Source organism: Macaca thibetana, chromosome 19, assembly GCF_024542745.1.
Source record: "Macaca thibetana thibetana isolate TM-01 chromosome 19, ASM2454274v1, whole genome shotgun sequence".
Lineage (NCBI taxonomy): Eukaryota > Metazoa > Chordata > Mammalia > Primates > Cercopithecidae > Macaca > Macaca thibetana.
This window is the reverse complement of record NC_065596.1, coordinates 30361014-30378104: the sequence shown is the minus strand read 5'-3', so window position 1 is coordinate 30378104 and position 17091 is coordinate 30361014. Positions and strand designations below refer to the sequence as shown.

The 17091-nt window shown below is 48.3% G+C and overlaps 1 protein-coding gene and 1 long non-coding RNA gene across 2 annotated transcripts in view; one reads left to right on the top strand and one right to left on the bottom strand.

The window, feature by feature from the left end:
- The window catches only part of LOC126943155 (uncharacterized), a 29687-nt gene extending 22202 nt beyond the window's left edge, over window positions 1-7485 (bottom strand). The window contains exon 1 of the long non-coding RNA XR_007721713.1: window positions 7068-7485. This is a non-coding gene — a long non-coding RNA (uncharacterized LOC126943155). The remainder of the gene's footprint in view (window positions 1-7067) is intronic.
- RRAS (RAS related) overlaps window positions 1-17091 on the top strand; it is a 120075-nt gene that overhangs the window by 19664 nt on the left and 83320 nt on the right. The window lies entirely within an intron of this gene.

Here is a 17091-nt window from a genome sequence, read left to right as displayed (position 1 = left end):
AGGCTTGAGCCACCACACCTGGTTACTTTTGTTTATTTATTATATTTTTGTTGTTGTTGTAGTGCTGGAGTCTCACTATGTTGCTTGGGTTGGCCTTGAACTCCTGGACTTAAGCAATCCTCCTGACTCAGCCTCCAAAAGTGCCGCGATTACTGGCATGAACCACCGTGCCCGGCAGATATCAGTGATGAGACGTGCTGCAAAGTGGAGTGCAGAAATGGGTTGGTAGACAGTGGGAAAAGTGGGAAGTACAGAAAATCCAAGATTCACAGATTCATCTGTGTTCAACCAGATGTCCACGTTTCAAGTCTTGAAATCCCACTCGTTTTCTTTTCATTTCTTTTTTTTTTTTTTGAGACAGAGTCTCGCTCTGTTGCCCAGGCTGGAGTGCAGTGGCCTCAAGTCTCAAAGTCCCACTCGTTTTCAATTGACACCCAAATCTTCATATTAGAAACTTGTGCTGGATGCGGTGGCTTACGCCTGTAATCCCAGCACATTGGGAGGCCAAGGTGGGTGGATCACTTGAGGTCAGGAGTTTGAAACCAGCCTGACCAACATGGTGAAACCCCGTCGCTACTAAAAATACCAAAAAATCAGCTGTGTGTGGTGGCGCACACCTGTAGCCCCAGCTACTCAGAAGGCTGAGGCACAAGAATCGTTTGAACCCAGGAGGTGGAGGTTGCAGTGACCCAAGATCGCGTCACCGCACTCCAGCCTGGGTGACAGAGTGAGCCTCTGTCTCAAAAAAAACTAGCCGTGCACTGTGGCTCACGCCTATAATCCCAGCACTTTGGGAGGCCAAGATGGACGGATCACAAGGTGAAGAGTTCAAGACCAGCCTGGCTAATATGAGGAAACCCGTCTCTACTAAAAACACAAAATTAGCCAGAGGTGGTGGCGTGCGCCTGTACCCAGCTACTTGGGAAGCTGAGGCAGGAGAATCCCTTGAATCCAAGAGGCGGAGGTTGCAGTGAGCCGAGATTGCGCCACTGCACTCCAGTCTGAGCGACAGAGCAAGACTCTGTCTCAAAAAAAATTAAAAAAAATTAGCCCGGCATGGTGGTGCACCCGTAATGCCAGTTACTCGGGAGGCTGAGACACCACAATCACTTGAACCCAGAATGCGGAGGTTGCAGTGACCAAAGGTCATGCTACTGCACTCCAGCCTGGGCTACAGAGTGAGACACTTGTCTCAACAATAAATAAATAAATTAATTAAATTAAATTAAATAGAAACCTGGCAATACTTAAAATTCCACTTGGTATGCCACTCTGCCGCCCATAGTTACATTTTGTGGTGGATTTTTCAGTAATATGGCACTGTATACACAAGGAATATAAAAATATTTTAGGGCTTCCAGGGCAGCTCTCTGGCTTTCTGACTGACTGGAGGTGACAGTTTAAAGATCTGAGCTTGGCTGGGTGTCACGGTTCATGCCTGCCATCCCAGTGCTTTGGGAGGCTGTGGTAAGAGAATCACTTGCATCCAGGAGTTCAACACTAGCCTGGGCAACATAGCAAGACCTTGTCAAAAAATAAAATAAAATAAAGTAGCCAGTAGTGCACACCTCTAGTCCTAGCTATTTGGGAGGCTGAGGCAGGAGGATTACTTGAATCCAGGAGTTTGAGGTTACAGTGAGCTGGGATTGTGCAACTACACCTCAGCCTGCACAACAGAGGGAGACCTTATCTCCAAAAACAAACAAACAAAAACCAACAAAATCCCAAGCTTGTAATGTCCTTTCAGTAGGCATCTCAGGGTACTCAGAAGACACCACTGCAGGCCGGGCGCGGTGGCTCGAGCCTGTAATCCCAGCACTTTGGGAGGCCGAGACAGATGGATCACGAGGTCAGGAGATCGAGACCATCCTGGCTAACACGGTGAGACCCCATCTCTACTAAAAATACAAAAAAGAAAAAATTAGCCGGGCGTGGTGGCGGGCGCCTGTAGTCCCAGCTATTCAGGAGGCTGAGGCAGGAGAATGGTGTGAACCCAGTGGGCGGAGCTTGCAGTGAGAGGAGATCCGGCCACTGCACTCCAGCCTGGGCGACAGAGCGAGACTCCGTCTCCAGAAAAAAAAAAAAAAACCCAAAATGCAACTAAAGCATACTCAGCCAGGCATGCCGGCTCACCCCTGTAATCCCAGTGCTTTGGGAGGCCAAGGCAGGAAGATCACTTGAGTTCAGGAGTTTGAGACCACCCTGGGAAACATAGTGAGACCCCGTCTCTACCAAAAATAAAAATGAGGGCAGGGCTCGGTGGCTCACGCCTGTAATCCCAGCACTTTGGGAGGCCGAGGCAAGTGGATCACTTGAGGTCAGGAGTTCAAGACCAGGAGTTCAAATCCCATCTCTAATGAAAATACAAAAGTGGCCGGGCACGCTCACACCTGTAATTCCAGCACTTTGGGGGGCTGAGGCGGGCGGATCACGAGGTCAGGAGATCGAGACCATCCTAGCTAACACGGTGAAACCCCACCTCTACTAAAAACACACACAAAAAAATTAGCCGGGCATGGTGGCGGGCGCCTGTAGTCCCAGCTACTCGGGAGGCTGGGGCAGGAGAATGATGTGAACCTGGGAGGTGGAGCCTGCAGTGAGCCGAGATCGCGCCACTGCACTCCAGCCTGGGTGACAGAGCAAGACTCCGTCTCAAAACAAAACAAAACAAAACAAAAATACAAAAGTTGGCCAGGTGTGGTGGCATGTGCCTGTATTTCTACTCGGGAGGCTGAGGCAGGAGAATTGCTTGAACTCAGGAGGCAGAGGTTACAGTGAGGCAAGAGGGCGCCACTGCCCTCCAGCCTGGGCCACAGAGCGAGACTCTGTCTCAAAAATAAATAAATAAATAACATAAAATAAAAATTAGCTGGGCATGGTGGAGCGTGCCTGTGGTCCCAACTACTCGGGAGGCTAAGTTGGGAGGATTGCTTGAGCCCAGGAGCTCGAGGCTGCAGTGAGCCATGATCACACCACTCTACTTCAGCCTGGGTATCAGACCAAGAACCTGTCTCAAAAAATAATAATAGATAAATAAATGAACAAACAATTCCCCAAAACCCACCTTTGAAAAACTCCTTCCTGAAAAACCTGTAATCCCAGCACTTTGGGAGGCCGAGATGTGACAAAGGAGATCGAGACCATCTGGCTAACACGTGAAACCCCGTCTCTACTAAGAAATACAAAAAATAGCCGGGCGAGGTGGCAGCGCCTGTAGTCCCAGCTACTCGGGAGGCTGAGGCCGGAGAATGGCGTGAACCCGGGAGGCGGAGCTTGCAGTGAGCTGAGATCCGGCCACTGCACTCCAGCCTGGGCTACAGAGCGAGACTCCGTCTCAAAAAAAAAAAAAAAAAAAAACTCCTTCCTATGACAAAATCTGTGTCAGTCAGGGTATATTCAGGAGACAGAAATCACACTGGTTATTTTAACAGAGATGACCGAATATAAATAAATTTAGGTATTAAAGGATTGGTAACTAGGAAACTGAAAAGGCAAAAAGGGGACCCTGTGGTATTGTGGTGGCAGGAACTACAGGAAACAGCATTATACTGGTCCTGCTGTCACAGGACGCACCCCAGAAACTAGGGTTCAGCCTGGGAGGCCAAGTGGGTTCTTGGCTTCACACGGGAAAGGATTCAAGAGGAACAGGAGCCGGGCGCGGTGGCTCAAGCCTGTAATCCCAGCACTTTGGGAGGCCGAGATGGGCGGATCACGAGGTCAGGAGATCGAGACCATCCTGGCTAACACGGTGAAACCCCGTCTCTACTAAAAAAAAATACAAAAAACTAGCTGGGCGAGGTGGCAGGCGCCTGTAGTCCCAGCTACTTGGGAGGCTGAGGCAGGAGAATGGCATAAACCCAGGAGGCGGAGCTTGCAGTGAGCTGAGATCTGGCCACTGCACTCCAGCCTGGGCGACAGAGCAAGACTCCATCTCAAAAAAAAAAAAAAAAAGAGCAACAGGAGTTCAAGACCAGCCTGTGCAACATAGTGAGGCTCTGTCTATGCTAAAAATAATTTTAGGCCGGGCACGGTAACTTACCCCTGTAATCTCAACACTTTGGGAGGCCGAGTCCGGGTGGATCACTTCAGGTCAGGAGTTCGAGACCAGCCTGACCAACATGGTGAAATCCTGTCTCTACTAACAGTACAAAAATTAGCTGGGTGTGGTGGCACGCACCTGTAATCCCAGCTACTTGGGAGGCTGAGGCTGGAGAATCACTTGAACCCAGGAGGCAGAGGTTGCAGTGAGCCAAGATCATGCCATTGCACTCCAGCCTGTGCAATTCCATCTCAAAAAAATAAATAAATAAAAATAAAAATAATTTTTAAAATTGGCCAAGTGGGCATGGTGGTGCCTACTTGTAGTCCCAGCTACTCGGGAGGCTGAGGCTGAAGGGTTGTTTGAGCCTGGGAGATCGAGGCTATAGTGAGGCATGATGGTACCACTGCAGTGTAGTCTGGGTAACAGAGTGAGACCCTGTCTCAAAAAAAAAAAAAAAAAAAAAAAAAAAAAAAAAAAAAAATCAAGAGCAAGTGGATACAGTAAAGTGAAAGCAAGATTATTAAGAAAGTAAAGGAATAGCCAGGCACTGTGGCTCACGCCTGTAATTCCAGCACTTTGGGAGGTGGAGGCGGACAGATCACCTGAGGTCAGGAGTTCGAGACCAGCCTGACCAAAATGATGAAACCTCCATCTCTACTAAAAATACAAAAATAAGCCAGGCGTGGTGGCGGGCACCTGTAATCCCAGCTACCCGGGAGGCTGAGACAGGAGGATCGCATGAACTCGGGAGGCAGAGGTTGCAGTGAGCTGAGATCGCACCATTGCACTTCGGCCTGGGCAACAAGAGCGAAACTCTGTCTCCAAAAAAAAAAAAAAAAAGAAAAGAAAGTAAAGGAAAAAAAGTGGCCGGGTGCAGTGTCTCACCCCTGTAATCCCAACACTTTGGAGGCCAAGGCAGGCGGATCACTTGAAGCCAGGAGTTCAAGACCAGCCTGGCCAACATGGCGAAACCCCATTTCTACTAAAAAATACAAAAACTGGCCAGGCGCTGTGGCTCATGCCTGTAATCCCAGCACTTTGGGAGGCCAAGGCAGGCGAATCACCTGAAGTCGGGAGTTCGAGACCAGCCTGACCAACATGGAGAAACCTCATCTCTACTAAAAATACAAAATTAGCTGGGCGTGGTGGTGCATGCCTGTAATCCCAGCTACTTGGGAGGCTGAGGCAGGAGAATCGCTTGAACTCGGTAGGTGGAGGTTGCGGTGAGCCAAGATCGTGCCATTGCTCTCCAGCCTGGGCAACAAGAGTGGAACTCCATCTCAAACAAACAAGAAAACAAAATAAAACAAATACAAAAATTAGCCAGGTATGGTAGCATGTTCCTGTAGTCCCAGCTACTCAGGAGGCGAGGCACAAGAAATGCTTGAACCTGGGAGGTGGAGGTTGCAATGAACCGAGAATATGTCAGTGCACTCCAGCAGCCTGGGCGACAGAGGGAGATCCTGTCTCAAAAAAAAGGGAATGAATGAAAGAGAGTGGCTACCCCACAGGTAGAGTAGTCCCAAGGGCTATTGGTTGACTATTTTGATTTTTTTTTTTTTTTTTTTTTTTTTTTTTTTTTGAGACGGAGTCTCGCTCTGTAGCCCAGGCTGGAGTGCAGTGGCCGGATCTCAGCTCACTGCAAGCTCCGCCTCCCGGGTTCACGCCATTCTCCGGCCTCAGCCTTCCGAGTAGCTGGGACTACAGGCGCCCGCCACCTCGCCCGGCTAGTTTTTTGTATTTCTTAGTAGAGACGGGGTTTCACCGTGTTATCCAGGATGGTCTCGATCTCCTGACCTCGTGATCCACCCGTCTTGGCCTCCCAAAGTGCTGGGATTACAGGCTTGAGCCACCGCGCCCGGCCTATTTTGATATATTTTTATGGTTGTAGTTATTTTTTGATTATATGCTAAATAAGGGTGGATTATGCCTGAGTTTTCTGGGTAAGGAACAGGGAACTCACAGAACCTGCATTTTCTCCCCTATCCAGATGATGACGAGTAACTTCTCAGCATGGCCGTGGCGTCTGTAAACTGTCATGGCGTGGGTGGAAGTGTTTTTGGCATGCGAATGCGTTCTAATTTGTATATAATGAGCAGTGAGGGTAGCCAGAGGTCACTTTCATCCTGTCTTGGTTCCAGCTGGTTTTGGCCAGTTTCTTTTACTGTCTCCCGTGTTATCAGCAGGGTCATGGTCACGTGTTGTCTTGGAAATTAGTCCTGCCAAATTCCTACTTTATTCCCCGCTCAGACCTCATAGGCCTCCTTAATCTTTTTTCTTTTTTTTTCTGAGACAGAGTTTCGCTCTTGTTGCCCAGGCTGGAGTGCAATGGCAATCTCGGCTCACCGCAACCTCCGCCTCCTGAGTTCAAGTGATTCTCCTGACTCAACCTCCCGGGTAGCTGGGATTACAGGCATGCGCCATCATGCCCAGCCAATTTTTTGTATTTTTAGTAGAGACGGGGTTTCTCCACGTTGGTCATGCTGGTCTCGAACTCCTGACCTCAGGTGATCCCCCTCCTTGGCCTCCCAAAGTGCGGGGATTACAGGCGTGAGCCACTGCGCCCGGCCTTTTTTTTTTTTTTTTTTTTTTTTTTTTTTTTTTTTTTTGAGACGGATTTTTGCTCAGTCGCCCAGGCTGGAGTACAACGGTGAGATCTCGGCTCACTGCAGCCTCTGCAGTGAGCCACGGGGCCAAGACCGCCCCACCCTAATCTTATTATGCAAATGAATCCTCCTCATGGCCAGAGCTCGCTTGCCTGCTCATTACAGTACGCTGTGGCTGGCAGAGAAGGAAAGATGGAGCCACCATATTGAACATGTCTAGTCCCTAGTTCCTAGTTCCTGCCAGGCCGGCATTCACCCATGTAAGCTCCTAACTTGCTGGTCTATCCCTGCAGCTCAACTTTACAAGCCGCTCTTTGTTAGAAAATGACTTGGGGCTGCTTTTCATTAAAAAGAAAAGCCTTACCAAGGACTTCCATGCCCTATCAGTCTACGTGATTTCGTCTTAACTCCTACCTCACCTTGACCTGGATCCTCTTCACGAGCGGGAACTGGAGTGGCTTTTTTGGCTCAGCCTGCTGCTGGTGACTTCTCAGAGAGGGAGCGTGGGAGCAAGCGAGTGCAGGAACTGCAGGGAACAAACGCTGGAGCCGGCCGGTCACTCCTCTGTGGTGGGAGCAGGCTCTGTGCAGGAGCGTCCAAGCCCCTGCCTTCTCCGCACCCGGGTTCTTGACTGGCGTCCAGGAAGAATTAGGTCACACGAACAGATTGTAGGGTAGTGTATGGGGAGGATTTTATTGGGTGATGGGAGTGGCTCTCCGCGGCATGGAGACCAGGAGAGGGTGCGGGAAGAAGGTGATCTTTCCCTGAAGCGGTCCCATCTGAAGTCAGCCCTGTCTATCCATTCGTAGTCTCTGATGCTCACTCATCAGCCGCTTGTGTTACTCTGCCAGCTGAAGCCTTTTTGTGGGCACAGGATAGGGGTGTGGCAGGCCAAAAAGGCAACATTTGGGTGGAAAAATGGGGTCAGCTGCTTTCACTTAGGGCGGCGGTTCCAGGCTTAAGGATAGGGTTTCGCCAGGACCCCAGCTGTTCTGTATCAGTCTGGGTATGATGCTATGTAGCAGGGTAGTTGTTTGTATATCTTGTTGATATTTTTCTCTATTTGACCTGAGGTGTTTTTATAGGTACAGCAGGTTTTATAAATTACAGTCGTTCCCCTAGACCATACTAATTACTAATGTTCCATTAGGCCATGGATAGACTAATGCTAACCTGCTACCCATTACTACATCTGTTACAGACAAGGAACAGTCTCGATTTATCTAAACTGTCCTCCAGTCTATGGGACAGCAGTGTACAGAGGAAAGAAGTAAAGTTTTTTTGTTTTTTTTTTTTTTTTCTGAGACGGAGTCTCTGTCACCCAGGCTGGAGTGCAGTGGTGCGATCTTGGCTCACTGCAAGCTCCGCCTCCCAGGTTCATGCCATTCTCCTGCCTCAGCCTCCAGAGTAGCTGGGACTACAAGCGCCCGCCACCGCGCCCGGCTAATTTTTTGTATTTTTAGTAGAGACGGAGTTTCACCATGTTAGCCAGGATGGTCTCGATCCCCTGACCTCGTGATCCGCCCGCCTCAGCCTCCCAAAGTGCTGGGATTGCTGGTGTGAACCACTGCACCCGGCCAAGTAAAGAAGTAAAGTTTTGAAGAGTTGCCTCATGATGGGTAAATCCTCCCCTTGGGGCCAACAAGTTGATGGCAGCCCCAACTCTAGCCAAGATAAGGCCAATTACCTGCTTAGCTCTTGGGTGAGTGATGTCATATAACTATATATTAGGGGGCTTTGCCTGTCCTGTTATACATTGACTTCTGAACCAAACATTATCAATACACTGTTAACCATGGGTTTTATGATTTCAAATGAAAGAGAAGTTATTTGGAGGCTGACTGAATGGGTGGGTATCTGATATAGTTTTGTTCTGTGTCCCCACCCAAATCTCATCTCAAATTGCAATACCTGTAATCCGCACACGTCTGTACCCGCCCAAATCTCGTCTCAAATTGTAATGCCCGTAATCCGCACACGTCGAGGGAGGGTGCAGGTGGGAGGTGATGGGATCATGGTGGTGGTTTTCCCCACGCTGTTCTTGTGATAGTGAGTTCTCACGAGATCTGATGTTTTGTTTTGTTTTGTTTTGTTTTGTTTGTTTTGTTTGAGATGGAGTTTTGCTCTTGTTGCCCAGGCTGGAGTGCAGTGGTGCGATCTCGGCTCACCGAAACCTCCACCTCCCAAGTTCAAGCGATTCTCCTGCCTCAGCCTCCCTAGTAGCTGGGATTACAGGCGCCTGCCGCCACGCCCAGCTAATTTTGTATTTTTAGTAAAGACGGGGTTTTTCCATGTTGGTCAGGCTGGTCTCGAACTCCTGACCTCAGGTGATCCCCCTCCTCGGCCTCCCAAAGTGCTGGGATTACAGGCATAAGCCACCGTGCCCAGCCTGAGATCTGATGGTTTTCTAAGGCGGTTTCCCTGTGCTTGTTCGCTCTGTCTCACTTGCCACCATGTGAGATGTGCCTGCTTTCCCTTCTTCCATGATTGTAAGTTTCCTGAGGCCTTCCCAGCCATGCAGAACTGTGAGGCAATTAAAACTTTTTTCTTTATAAATTACCCAGTCTCGGCTAGGTCTTTATAGCAGGGGGACAACGGACTACTACAGTGTCCATATAGCCAAAGGTATCCATTGGGAGCACAAACCCATGTGGGATGGGAGTTAAGAAGGTTGAGTATCTCTGTTAACTAAGGGGCGCTTTGGTTTAAGCATGAATGGGATAAGAATTTCGGGGGAGGCCGGGGCCAGTGGCTCACGCCTATAATCCCAACATTTTGGGAGGCTGAGGTGGGCAGATCACTTGAGGTCAGGAGTTTGAGACCAGCCTGGCCAATATGGCGAAACCTCATATCTACTAAAAATACAAAAATTAGCTCGGTGTGGTGGCGGGTGCCTGTAATCCCAGCTACTCAGGAGGCTGAGGCAGGAGAATTATTTAAACCCAGGAGGTGGAGGTTGCAGTGGGCCAGGATCACCCCACTGCACTCCAGCCTGGGTGACAGAGTGACACTCCATCTCAAAAAAAAAAAAAAAAAAAAAAAAAGAAAAGAAAGAAAAAAAAGAGAAAAAAAAAAGAAAAAGAATTTGGCAGGAAAGTGGTAATTTAAAATAATGCCATTATTATGAGAGGCAGCTATGGGAGTAGAGAAGGGCACAGTTGTCTAGAGAGGAACTAAGACCCTCCAAGGGAGACAAGAAGAATTGTATTTGATGATACTATCAGGGCAAAAATGTGTGGCATTTACTTGACAGGTAGTGTTAAAAGATCCTGCCCTGGCCAGGCGCGGTGGCTCACGCCTGTAATCTCAGCACTTTAGGAAACCGAGGCGGGCGGATAGCCTGAGGTCAAGAGTTCGAGACCAGCCTGGCCAGCATGGTGAAAATACAAAAAAAAAATTAGCCGGGCATGGTGGCAGGTGTCTGTAATTCCAGCTACTTGGGAGGCTGAGGCAGGAGAATTGCTTCAACCTGGGAGGCGGAGGTTGCAGTGAGCCGAGATCATGCATTGCACTCCAGCCTGGGCAACAAGAGCGATACTTTGTTTAAAAAAAAAAAAAAAAAAAAAATTCCTGCCCTATAAATGGCATTGAATAAGTGGTACAAGTAGATACCATTGCCTGTAGGAGAGATGGCATGGGTATTATTATAGTACTGAGGACAGGCCAGGTGGGTGACATTGCAGGAAACAATTTTAAAGAAGTATTCTAGGTGACTGGGACAGGCAGGTTTAGGTTGAATCACAGGACAGCCGTCTAGTTGGGAAGCTTCCTACGGGAACAGGCAAGGTCTAATAAATAATTCGAAGACAGAGTTTCCTAAAGCAATGTCTAAGATGGCGAGGAAAAGAAACATCATTATTGGCTGGGCGTGGTGGCTCACGCCTGTAATCCCAGCATCTTGGGAGGCTGAGGTTGGTGGATCACCTGAGGTCAGGACTTGGAGACCAGCCTTGTTGGCAGAAGAGCTGAGGCAGGGCTTGCTTGTCTGACATAATGTAAAAGAGTCTTGGAACATGTCCTGGGTCCAGGGTCTAAAACCCCTCATGGCCTATGGAACACCAAGCTCTGTGCCGAAGGGTGGAATACTGCCCCGCCACGCTGGAATCTAAGCCCAGGGCATAAAACCCCTCGTGGCTTGGAGAGAACCCAGGGCTCAGGGCATAAAACCCCTTGGAGCCTCTGGAATGTATCCAGACTCGCTGGCTCCTTACTCCTTGCTCTCCCAGGATCATAAATTAATGTAACTTGAATTAGAAGAACCTGTTCTCCCTTATCTCAAGTAGCAGAGCATATGCTAAACCGTCACAGCTACGCTTGCACCGCTACCTTTCTACCCCCACGTCTGCACGTCCGCACGTCCTCACCACCTGCTTCTTTGTTTGGTTACCCATAAATAGTGTGGGCTCCCAGAGCTTGGGGCCTTCACAAACTCCATACTCCAGCGTTGGCCCCCTGGACTCACCCTATGTACTCTTAACTTGTTTTGTCTCATTCCTTTGACTCTGCCAGACTTCGTAGCCCCCACGACCTGGCGTTGGGTCTGATCACCGTCTGATCACCCCAACAAGCCTGGTCAACATGGTGAAACCTCGTCTCTACCAAAAATACAAAAATTAGCTGGGTGTGGTTGTGAATGCCTGTGATCCCATCTACTTGGGAGGCTGATGCAGGAGAATTGCTAGAACCCGGGAGGAAGAGGTTGCAGTGGGCCGAGATGGTGCCACTGCACTCCAGCCCAGGTGACAGAGCAAGACTTCGTCTCAAAAATAAATAAATAAATAAATAGACTGGGCGCAGTGGCTCATGCCTGTAATCCCAGCACTCTAGGAGGCTGAGGTGGGCGGATCATGAGGTCAGGAGATTGAGACCATCTTGGCTAACACGGTGAAACCCCATCTCTACTAAAAACACACACACACAAAAAAAAATTAGCCAGGCATGGTGGGGGGGGTGCCTGTAGTCCCAGCTACTCGGGAGGCTGAGGCAGGAGAATGGCGTGAACCCGGGAGGCGGAGCTTGCAGTGAGCCGAGATTGCGCCACGGCACTCCAGCCTGGGCGACAGAGCGAGACTCCATGTCAAAAAATAAATTAATTAATTAAATAAAATATAAATAAATAAATAAAGTATAGAGTGTTATAACTCTGTCAGTCCCCATATAACACCCCTGTACTGCCTATAAAATAACCAGATGGGGATACGAGTTTGTCAAGGCTCTGAGGGCAGTCAGTGAGACAGGAATTCCCGTCCTGCCAGTAGTTCCCAACCCTTACACAATGCTGACCCATGTCCCAGGAAACGCTAACTGGTTCATGGTATTGGATGTAAACATGTTTTTTTTTTTTTTTTTTTGAGATGGAATCTTGCTCTGTTGCCCAGGTTGGAGTGCAGTGGCACGATCTTGGCTCACCTCAACCTCTGCCTCCCCGGTTTAAGCGATTCTCCTGCCTCAGCCTCCCGAGTAGCTGGGACTACAGGCGCGTGCCATCACGCCGGGCTAATTTTTTGTATTTTTAGTAGAGACGGGGTTTCACCGTGTTAGCTAGGATGGTCTCGATCTCCTGACCTCAGGTGAGTCACCCGCCTTAGCCTCCCAAAATGCTGGGATTACAGCCATGACCACTGCGCCCAGCCCAGATGCTTTATTTTATATAACTTTACACCCAGACTCCCAATACATTTTTGCTTTTTTTTTTTTGAGACAGAGTTTTGCTCTTGTTGCCCAGGCTGTAGTGCAATGGCTCGATCTCAGCTCACTGCAACCTCTGCCTCCTGGTTCAAGTGATTCTCCTGCCTCAGCCTCCCAATAGCTGGGATTATAGGCATGCGCCACCACGCCAGACTAATTTTGTATTTTTAGTAGAGATGGAGTTTCTCCATGTTGGACAGGCTGGTCTCAAACTCTGACCAGCATTTTGAGAGGCTGCGGTGGGAGGATAGCTTGAGCCTAGGAGTTTGAGATCAGCCTGTGCAACAGAGCAAGACCCCATCTCTATGAAAAAGTTTAAAAATTAGCCGGGCTTGGGGGCACATGCCTGTAGTCCCAACTACTTGGGAGGCTGAGGTGAGAGGATGGCTTAAGTCTGGGAGGTCAAGGCTGCAGTAAGCCATGATCATGCCACTGTACTCCAGCCTGTGTGACAGAGTGAGACCCCTTCGAAGAAAGAAAAAGGAAAGGAAAGGAAAGGAAAGTAAGGAAGGAAGGAAGGAGAGAGAGAAAGAGAAAGAAAGAAAAGAAAGGAAAGATAGGAAAGAAAGGAAAGACAGAAAGGACGAAAGGATGAAAGAAAGGAAGGAAGGAAGGGAAGGAAGGAAGAGAGAGAGAGAAAGAAAGAAAGAAAGAGAAAGAAAAGAAAGAAAGAGAGAGAAAGAAAGAAAGAAAAGGAAGAAAGAAAGAGAGAGAAAGAAGCCGGGCACGGTGGCTCAAGCCTGTAATCCCAGCACTTTGGGAGGCTGAGACGGGCGGATCACGAGGTCAGGAGATCGAGACCATCCTGGCTAACACGGTGAAACCCCATCTCTACTAAAAAAAATACAGAAAACTAGCCGGGCGAGGTGGCGGGCGCCTGTAGTCCCAGCTACTCAGCTACTCGGGAGGCTGAGGCAGGAGAATGGCGTAAACCCAGGAGGCAGAGCTTGCAGTGAGCTGAGATGTGCCACTGCACTCCAGCCTGGGCGACAGAGCGAGACTCTGTCTCTAACAAAAAAAAAAAAGAGAGAGAAAGAGAGAGAGGCAGGGCGCGGTGACTCATGCCTGTAATCCCAGCACTTTGGGAGGCTGAGGCGGGCGGATCATGAGGTCAGGAGATCGAGACCATCCTGGCTAACACGGTGAAACCCCATCTCTACTAAAAATACAAAAAAATTAGCTGGGCGTGGTGGCGGGTGCCTGTAGTCCCAGCTACTTGGGAACCTGAGACGGGAGAATCGCTTGAACCCGGGAGACGGAGGTTGCAGTGAGCCAAGATCGTACTACTGCACTTCAGCCTGGGCGACAGAGCAGGACTCCGTCTCAAAAAAAAAAAAAAAGAAAGGAAGGAAAGTAAGAGTAGCAACCTCATAGGCAGAGTAGCCCTGAGGATTGTTGGTTGGTTATTTTAATGGTTATTTCTTGAATATATGCTAAATACAGGGTGAATTATGCATGGGTTTTCTAGATAAGGGGCAGGGAGCTCCCAGAACCTGGACTTTCTCCCCCATCCAGATCATACAGGGTAACTTTTCAGCACGGCCATGGCATTTGTAAACTGTCATGGCGCTGGTGGCAGTGTTTTTAGCATGCTAATGCATTACAATTAGCATATAATGAGCAGTGAAGGTAACCAGAGGTCACTTTCTTTTTGTTGTTGTTGTTTTTTGAGATGGAGTTTCCTTCTTGGTACCCAGGGTGGAGTGCAATGGCATGATCTCGGCTCACAGCAACCTCCGCCTCCCGAGTTCAAGAAATTCTCCTGCCTCAGCCTCCCGAGTTGCTGGGATTACAGGCATGCACCACCACGCCTGGCTAATTTTGTATTTTTAGTAGAGACAGGGTTTCTCCATGTTGGTCAGGCTGGTCTTGAACTCCCGACCTCAGGTGATCTGCCCGCCTCGGCCTCCCTAAGTGCAAGGATTACACGCCACTGTGAGCCTTTCTTTTTTCTTTTTTTTTTTTTTTTTTTTGACTGCGCCCCAGGCTGGAGTACAGTGGCTGGATCTCAGGCTCCAGAGGTCACGGGGTTTCACCGTGTTAGCCAGGATTTCACCTTGTCCCAAAGTGCTGGGATTCTAGGCTTGGTTAGCTGGTCTTCTTGGTTCTAGCTGGTTTTGACCAGTTTCTTTTGCTGTTTTCTTACCAGTGAGGTCTTAGGTCTTGTTGTCTTGGAAACCAGTCCTGCCAAATTGCTATCTCACTAGGGTATGAAAAACAAAGACAAAGGTTAGAGTTATTAAAAACTACACATTTGGATGAGGAGCCAGTGGACATAAAACTGAGCCTCTGGGCTGGGCACAGTGGCTCATGCCTGTAATCCCAGCACCTTGGTAGGCCAAGGCGAGTGGATCACCTGAGGTTGGGAGTTCGAGACCAGCATAGCCAACATGGGGAAACCCCGTCTCTACTAAAAATACAAAAATTAGCTGGGCATGGTGACACACATCTATAATCCCAGTTACTCAGGAGGCTGAGGCAGGAGAATCACTTGAACCCGTGAAGTGGAGTTTGCAGTGAGCCAAGATCGTACCATTGCACCCCAGCCTGGGCAACAGAGTGAGACTCTGTCTCAAAACAAACAAACAAACAAAAAAACTGAGGCTCTGAAGAGGAGGAACTGCTCAGATGGTGCTGGTGTTTCTGAGCTCTGAGGAGGATCACCAGAAACTGGAATTTTCTCAGGCAGGGGTGCTGGTCTGGCATCTCCAAATGGTCTGGCATCTCTGAGGATGTGCAAGTTTGGAAAAACTGCAAATTGGATTTAGTTGCTGCTACAGGAAAGAACTGCCTTGGACAGGGTGAAGAAGCTTTGCTGATGCAGATGGGAACAGGAAACCAACAGGAAGTAAGCAGAGAGCAAACAGGAAGGAGCAAGACCCCTTTTCCTCCTTCAGGCTGTACAGTCCCTCTGGCACCCCCTATTGGCAGAGGCTAACACACCACTTGGCAAAGTGAAAGTGGGGTTTTCAGAGTCCCATTCCCAGTTACGCAAAGCCCAGTGTTGAGAAATAGATTTGAAGCCAAGAGATAATAGCTTAATAATTGGCACACATAATAATAGTATGTGCCAAGGACCAGCAATTATGATTAATTCAATTCTGTACCCCTGAGGACCAAATGTATTTTTGAAAGACTACTTGCAAAAAAAAAAAAAAAAAAAAAAAAAAGTCCTTAAATTCATTGAAAGACTAATTATTTTTCTGGATAGCTAATATGTATGCTCTGCTGATATTTATTCTCCCCCAGTTACATTGTGGTTTTAAAGAGGATTCAATCAAAATCCCAATGAGATGATTTTTCAATGGATTAGACACAATTATTGTAAAGGTTGTCTAAAGAAGTAAATGAGTAAAACAAAGATTGGTTTTCCTGTTGAGGAGTATTAAGAGATATCCAAAGCCAAGATATTAATATATATTATAATGTAACACTAATTAGTGTTATCCTGAAAGAAAAATAGAAAGATAATAAATATAAAAATATTTAAGGGCCAAGTGCGGTGGCTCACACTTACAATCCAGCACTTTGGGAGGTCATGGTGGGCGGATCACAAGGTCATGAGTTCTAGACCAGTCTGGACAACATGGTGAAACCCCGTCTCTACTAAACATACAAAAATTAGCCAGGCATGGTGGCACACGCCTATAATCCCAGCTACTTGGGAGGCTGAGGCAGAAGAATCACTTGAACTTGGGAAGCGGAGGTTGCAGTGACCCAAGATCATGCCGTTGCACTCCAGCGTGGGTGACAGAGAGCACTTTGGGAGGCCAAGGCGGGCAGATCACGAGGTCAAGAGATCAAGACCATCCTGGTTAACATGGTGAAACCCCATCTCTACTAAAAATACAAAAAATTAGCTGGGTGTGGTGGTGGGCACCTGTAGTCCCAGCTACTTGGGAGGCTAAGGCAGAAGAACCGTTTGAACCCAGGAGGCGGAGCTTGCAGTGAGCTGAGATCATGCCATTGCACTCCAGCCTGGGCAACAGAGTGAGACTCCGTCAAAAAAAAAAAAAAAAAATTACAAAGGGAAAAATGTTAAATTTACAGAGGAAAAAGCCCAGTAGATACCACTTTAACCAGGGATCAAGTATAGTGGGTTGAATGGGAATCCAGGAATCCAGGTACCAGCCTCTCCTCCCTCACACCTAGGACCCCAAAAGATAGCGCCACATCCAAATCCCTGGAACCTGTGAATGTTAACTTATTGGAAAGAGTCTGTATTGGTCAGGGTTCTCTAGAGGGGCAGAACTAATAGGATGTGTGTGTGTGTGTGTGTATATGTGTGTGTGTGTGTATACATACATATATATATACACACACACACATACACACACACACATATATATATGGAAGTTTAGTAAGTATTAATTCACACATTCACAAGGTCCCACAACAGGCCATCTGCAAGCTGAGGAGCAAGGAGAGTCAGTCAAGTCCCAAAACTGAAGAACTTGGAGTTTGATGTTTGAGGGCAGGAAGCATCCAGCACGGGAGAAAGATGTAGGCTGGGAGGCTAGGCCATTCTAGTCTTTTCACATGTTTCTACCTGCTTTATATTCTAGCCATGCTGGCAGCTGACTAGATGGTGCCCACCCAAATTAAGGGTGGGTCTGCCTTTCCCAGCCCACTGACTCAAATGTTAATCTCCTTTGGCACATCCTCACAGACACACCCAGGATCAATACTTTGCATCCGTCCATCCAGTCAGGTTGACACTCTGTATTTTTTTTTTTTCTTTAGACAGAGTTCCGC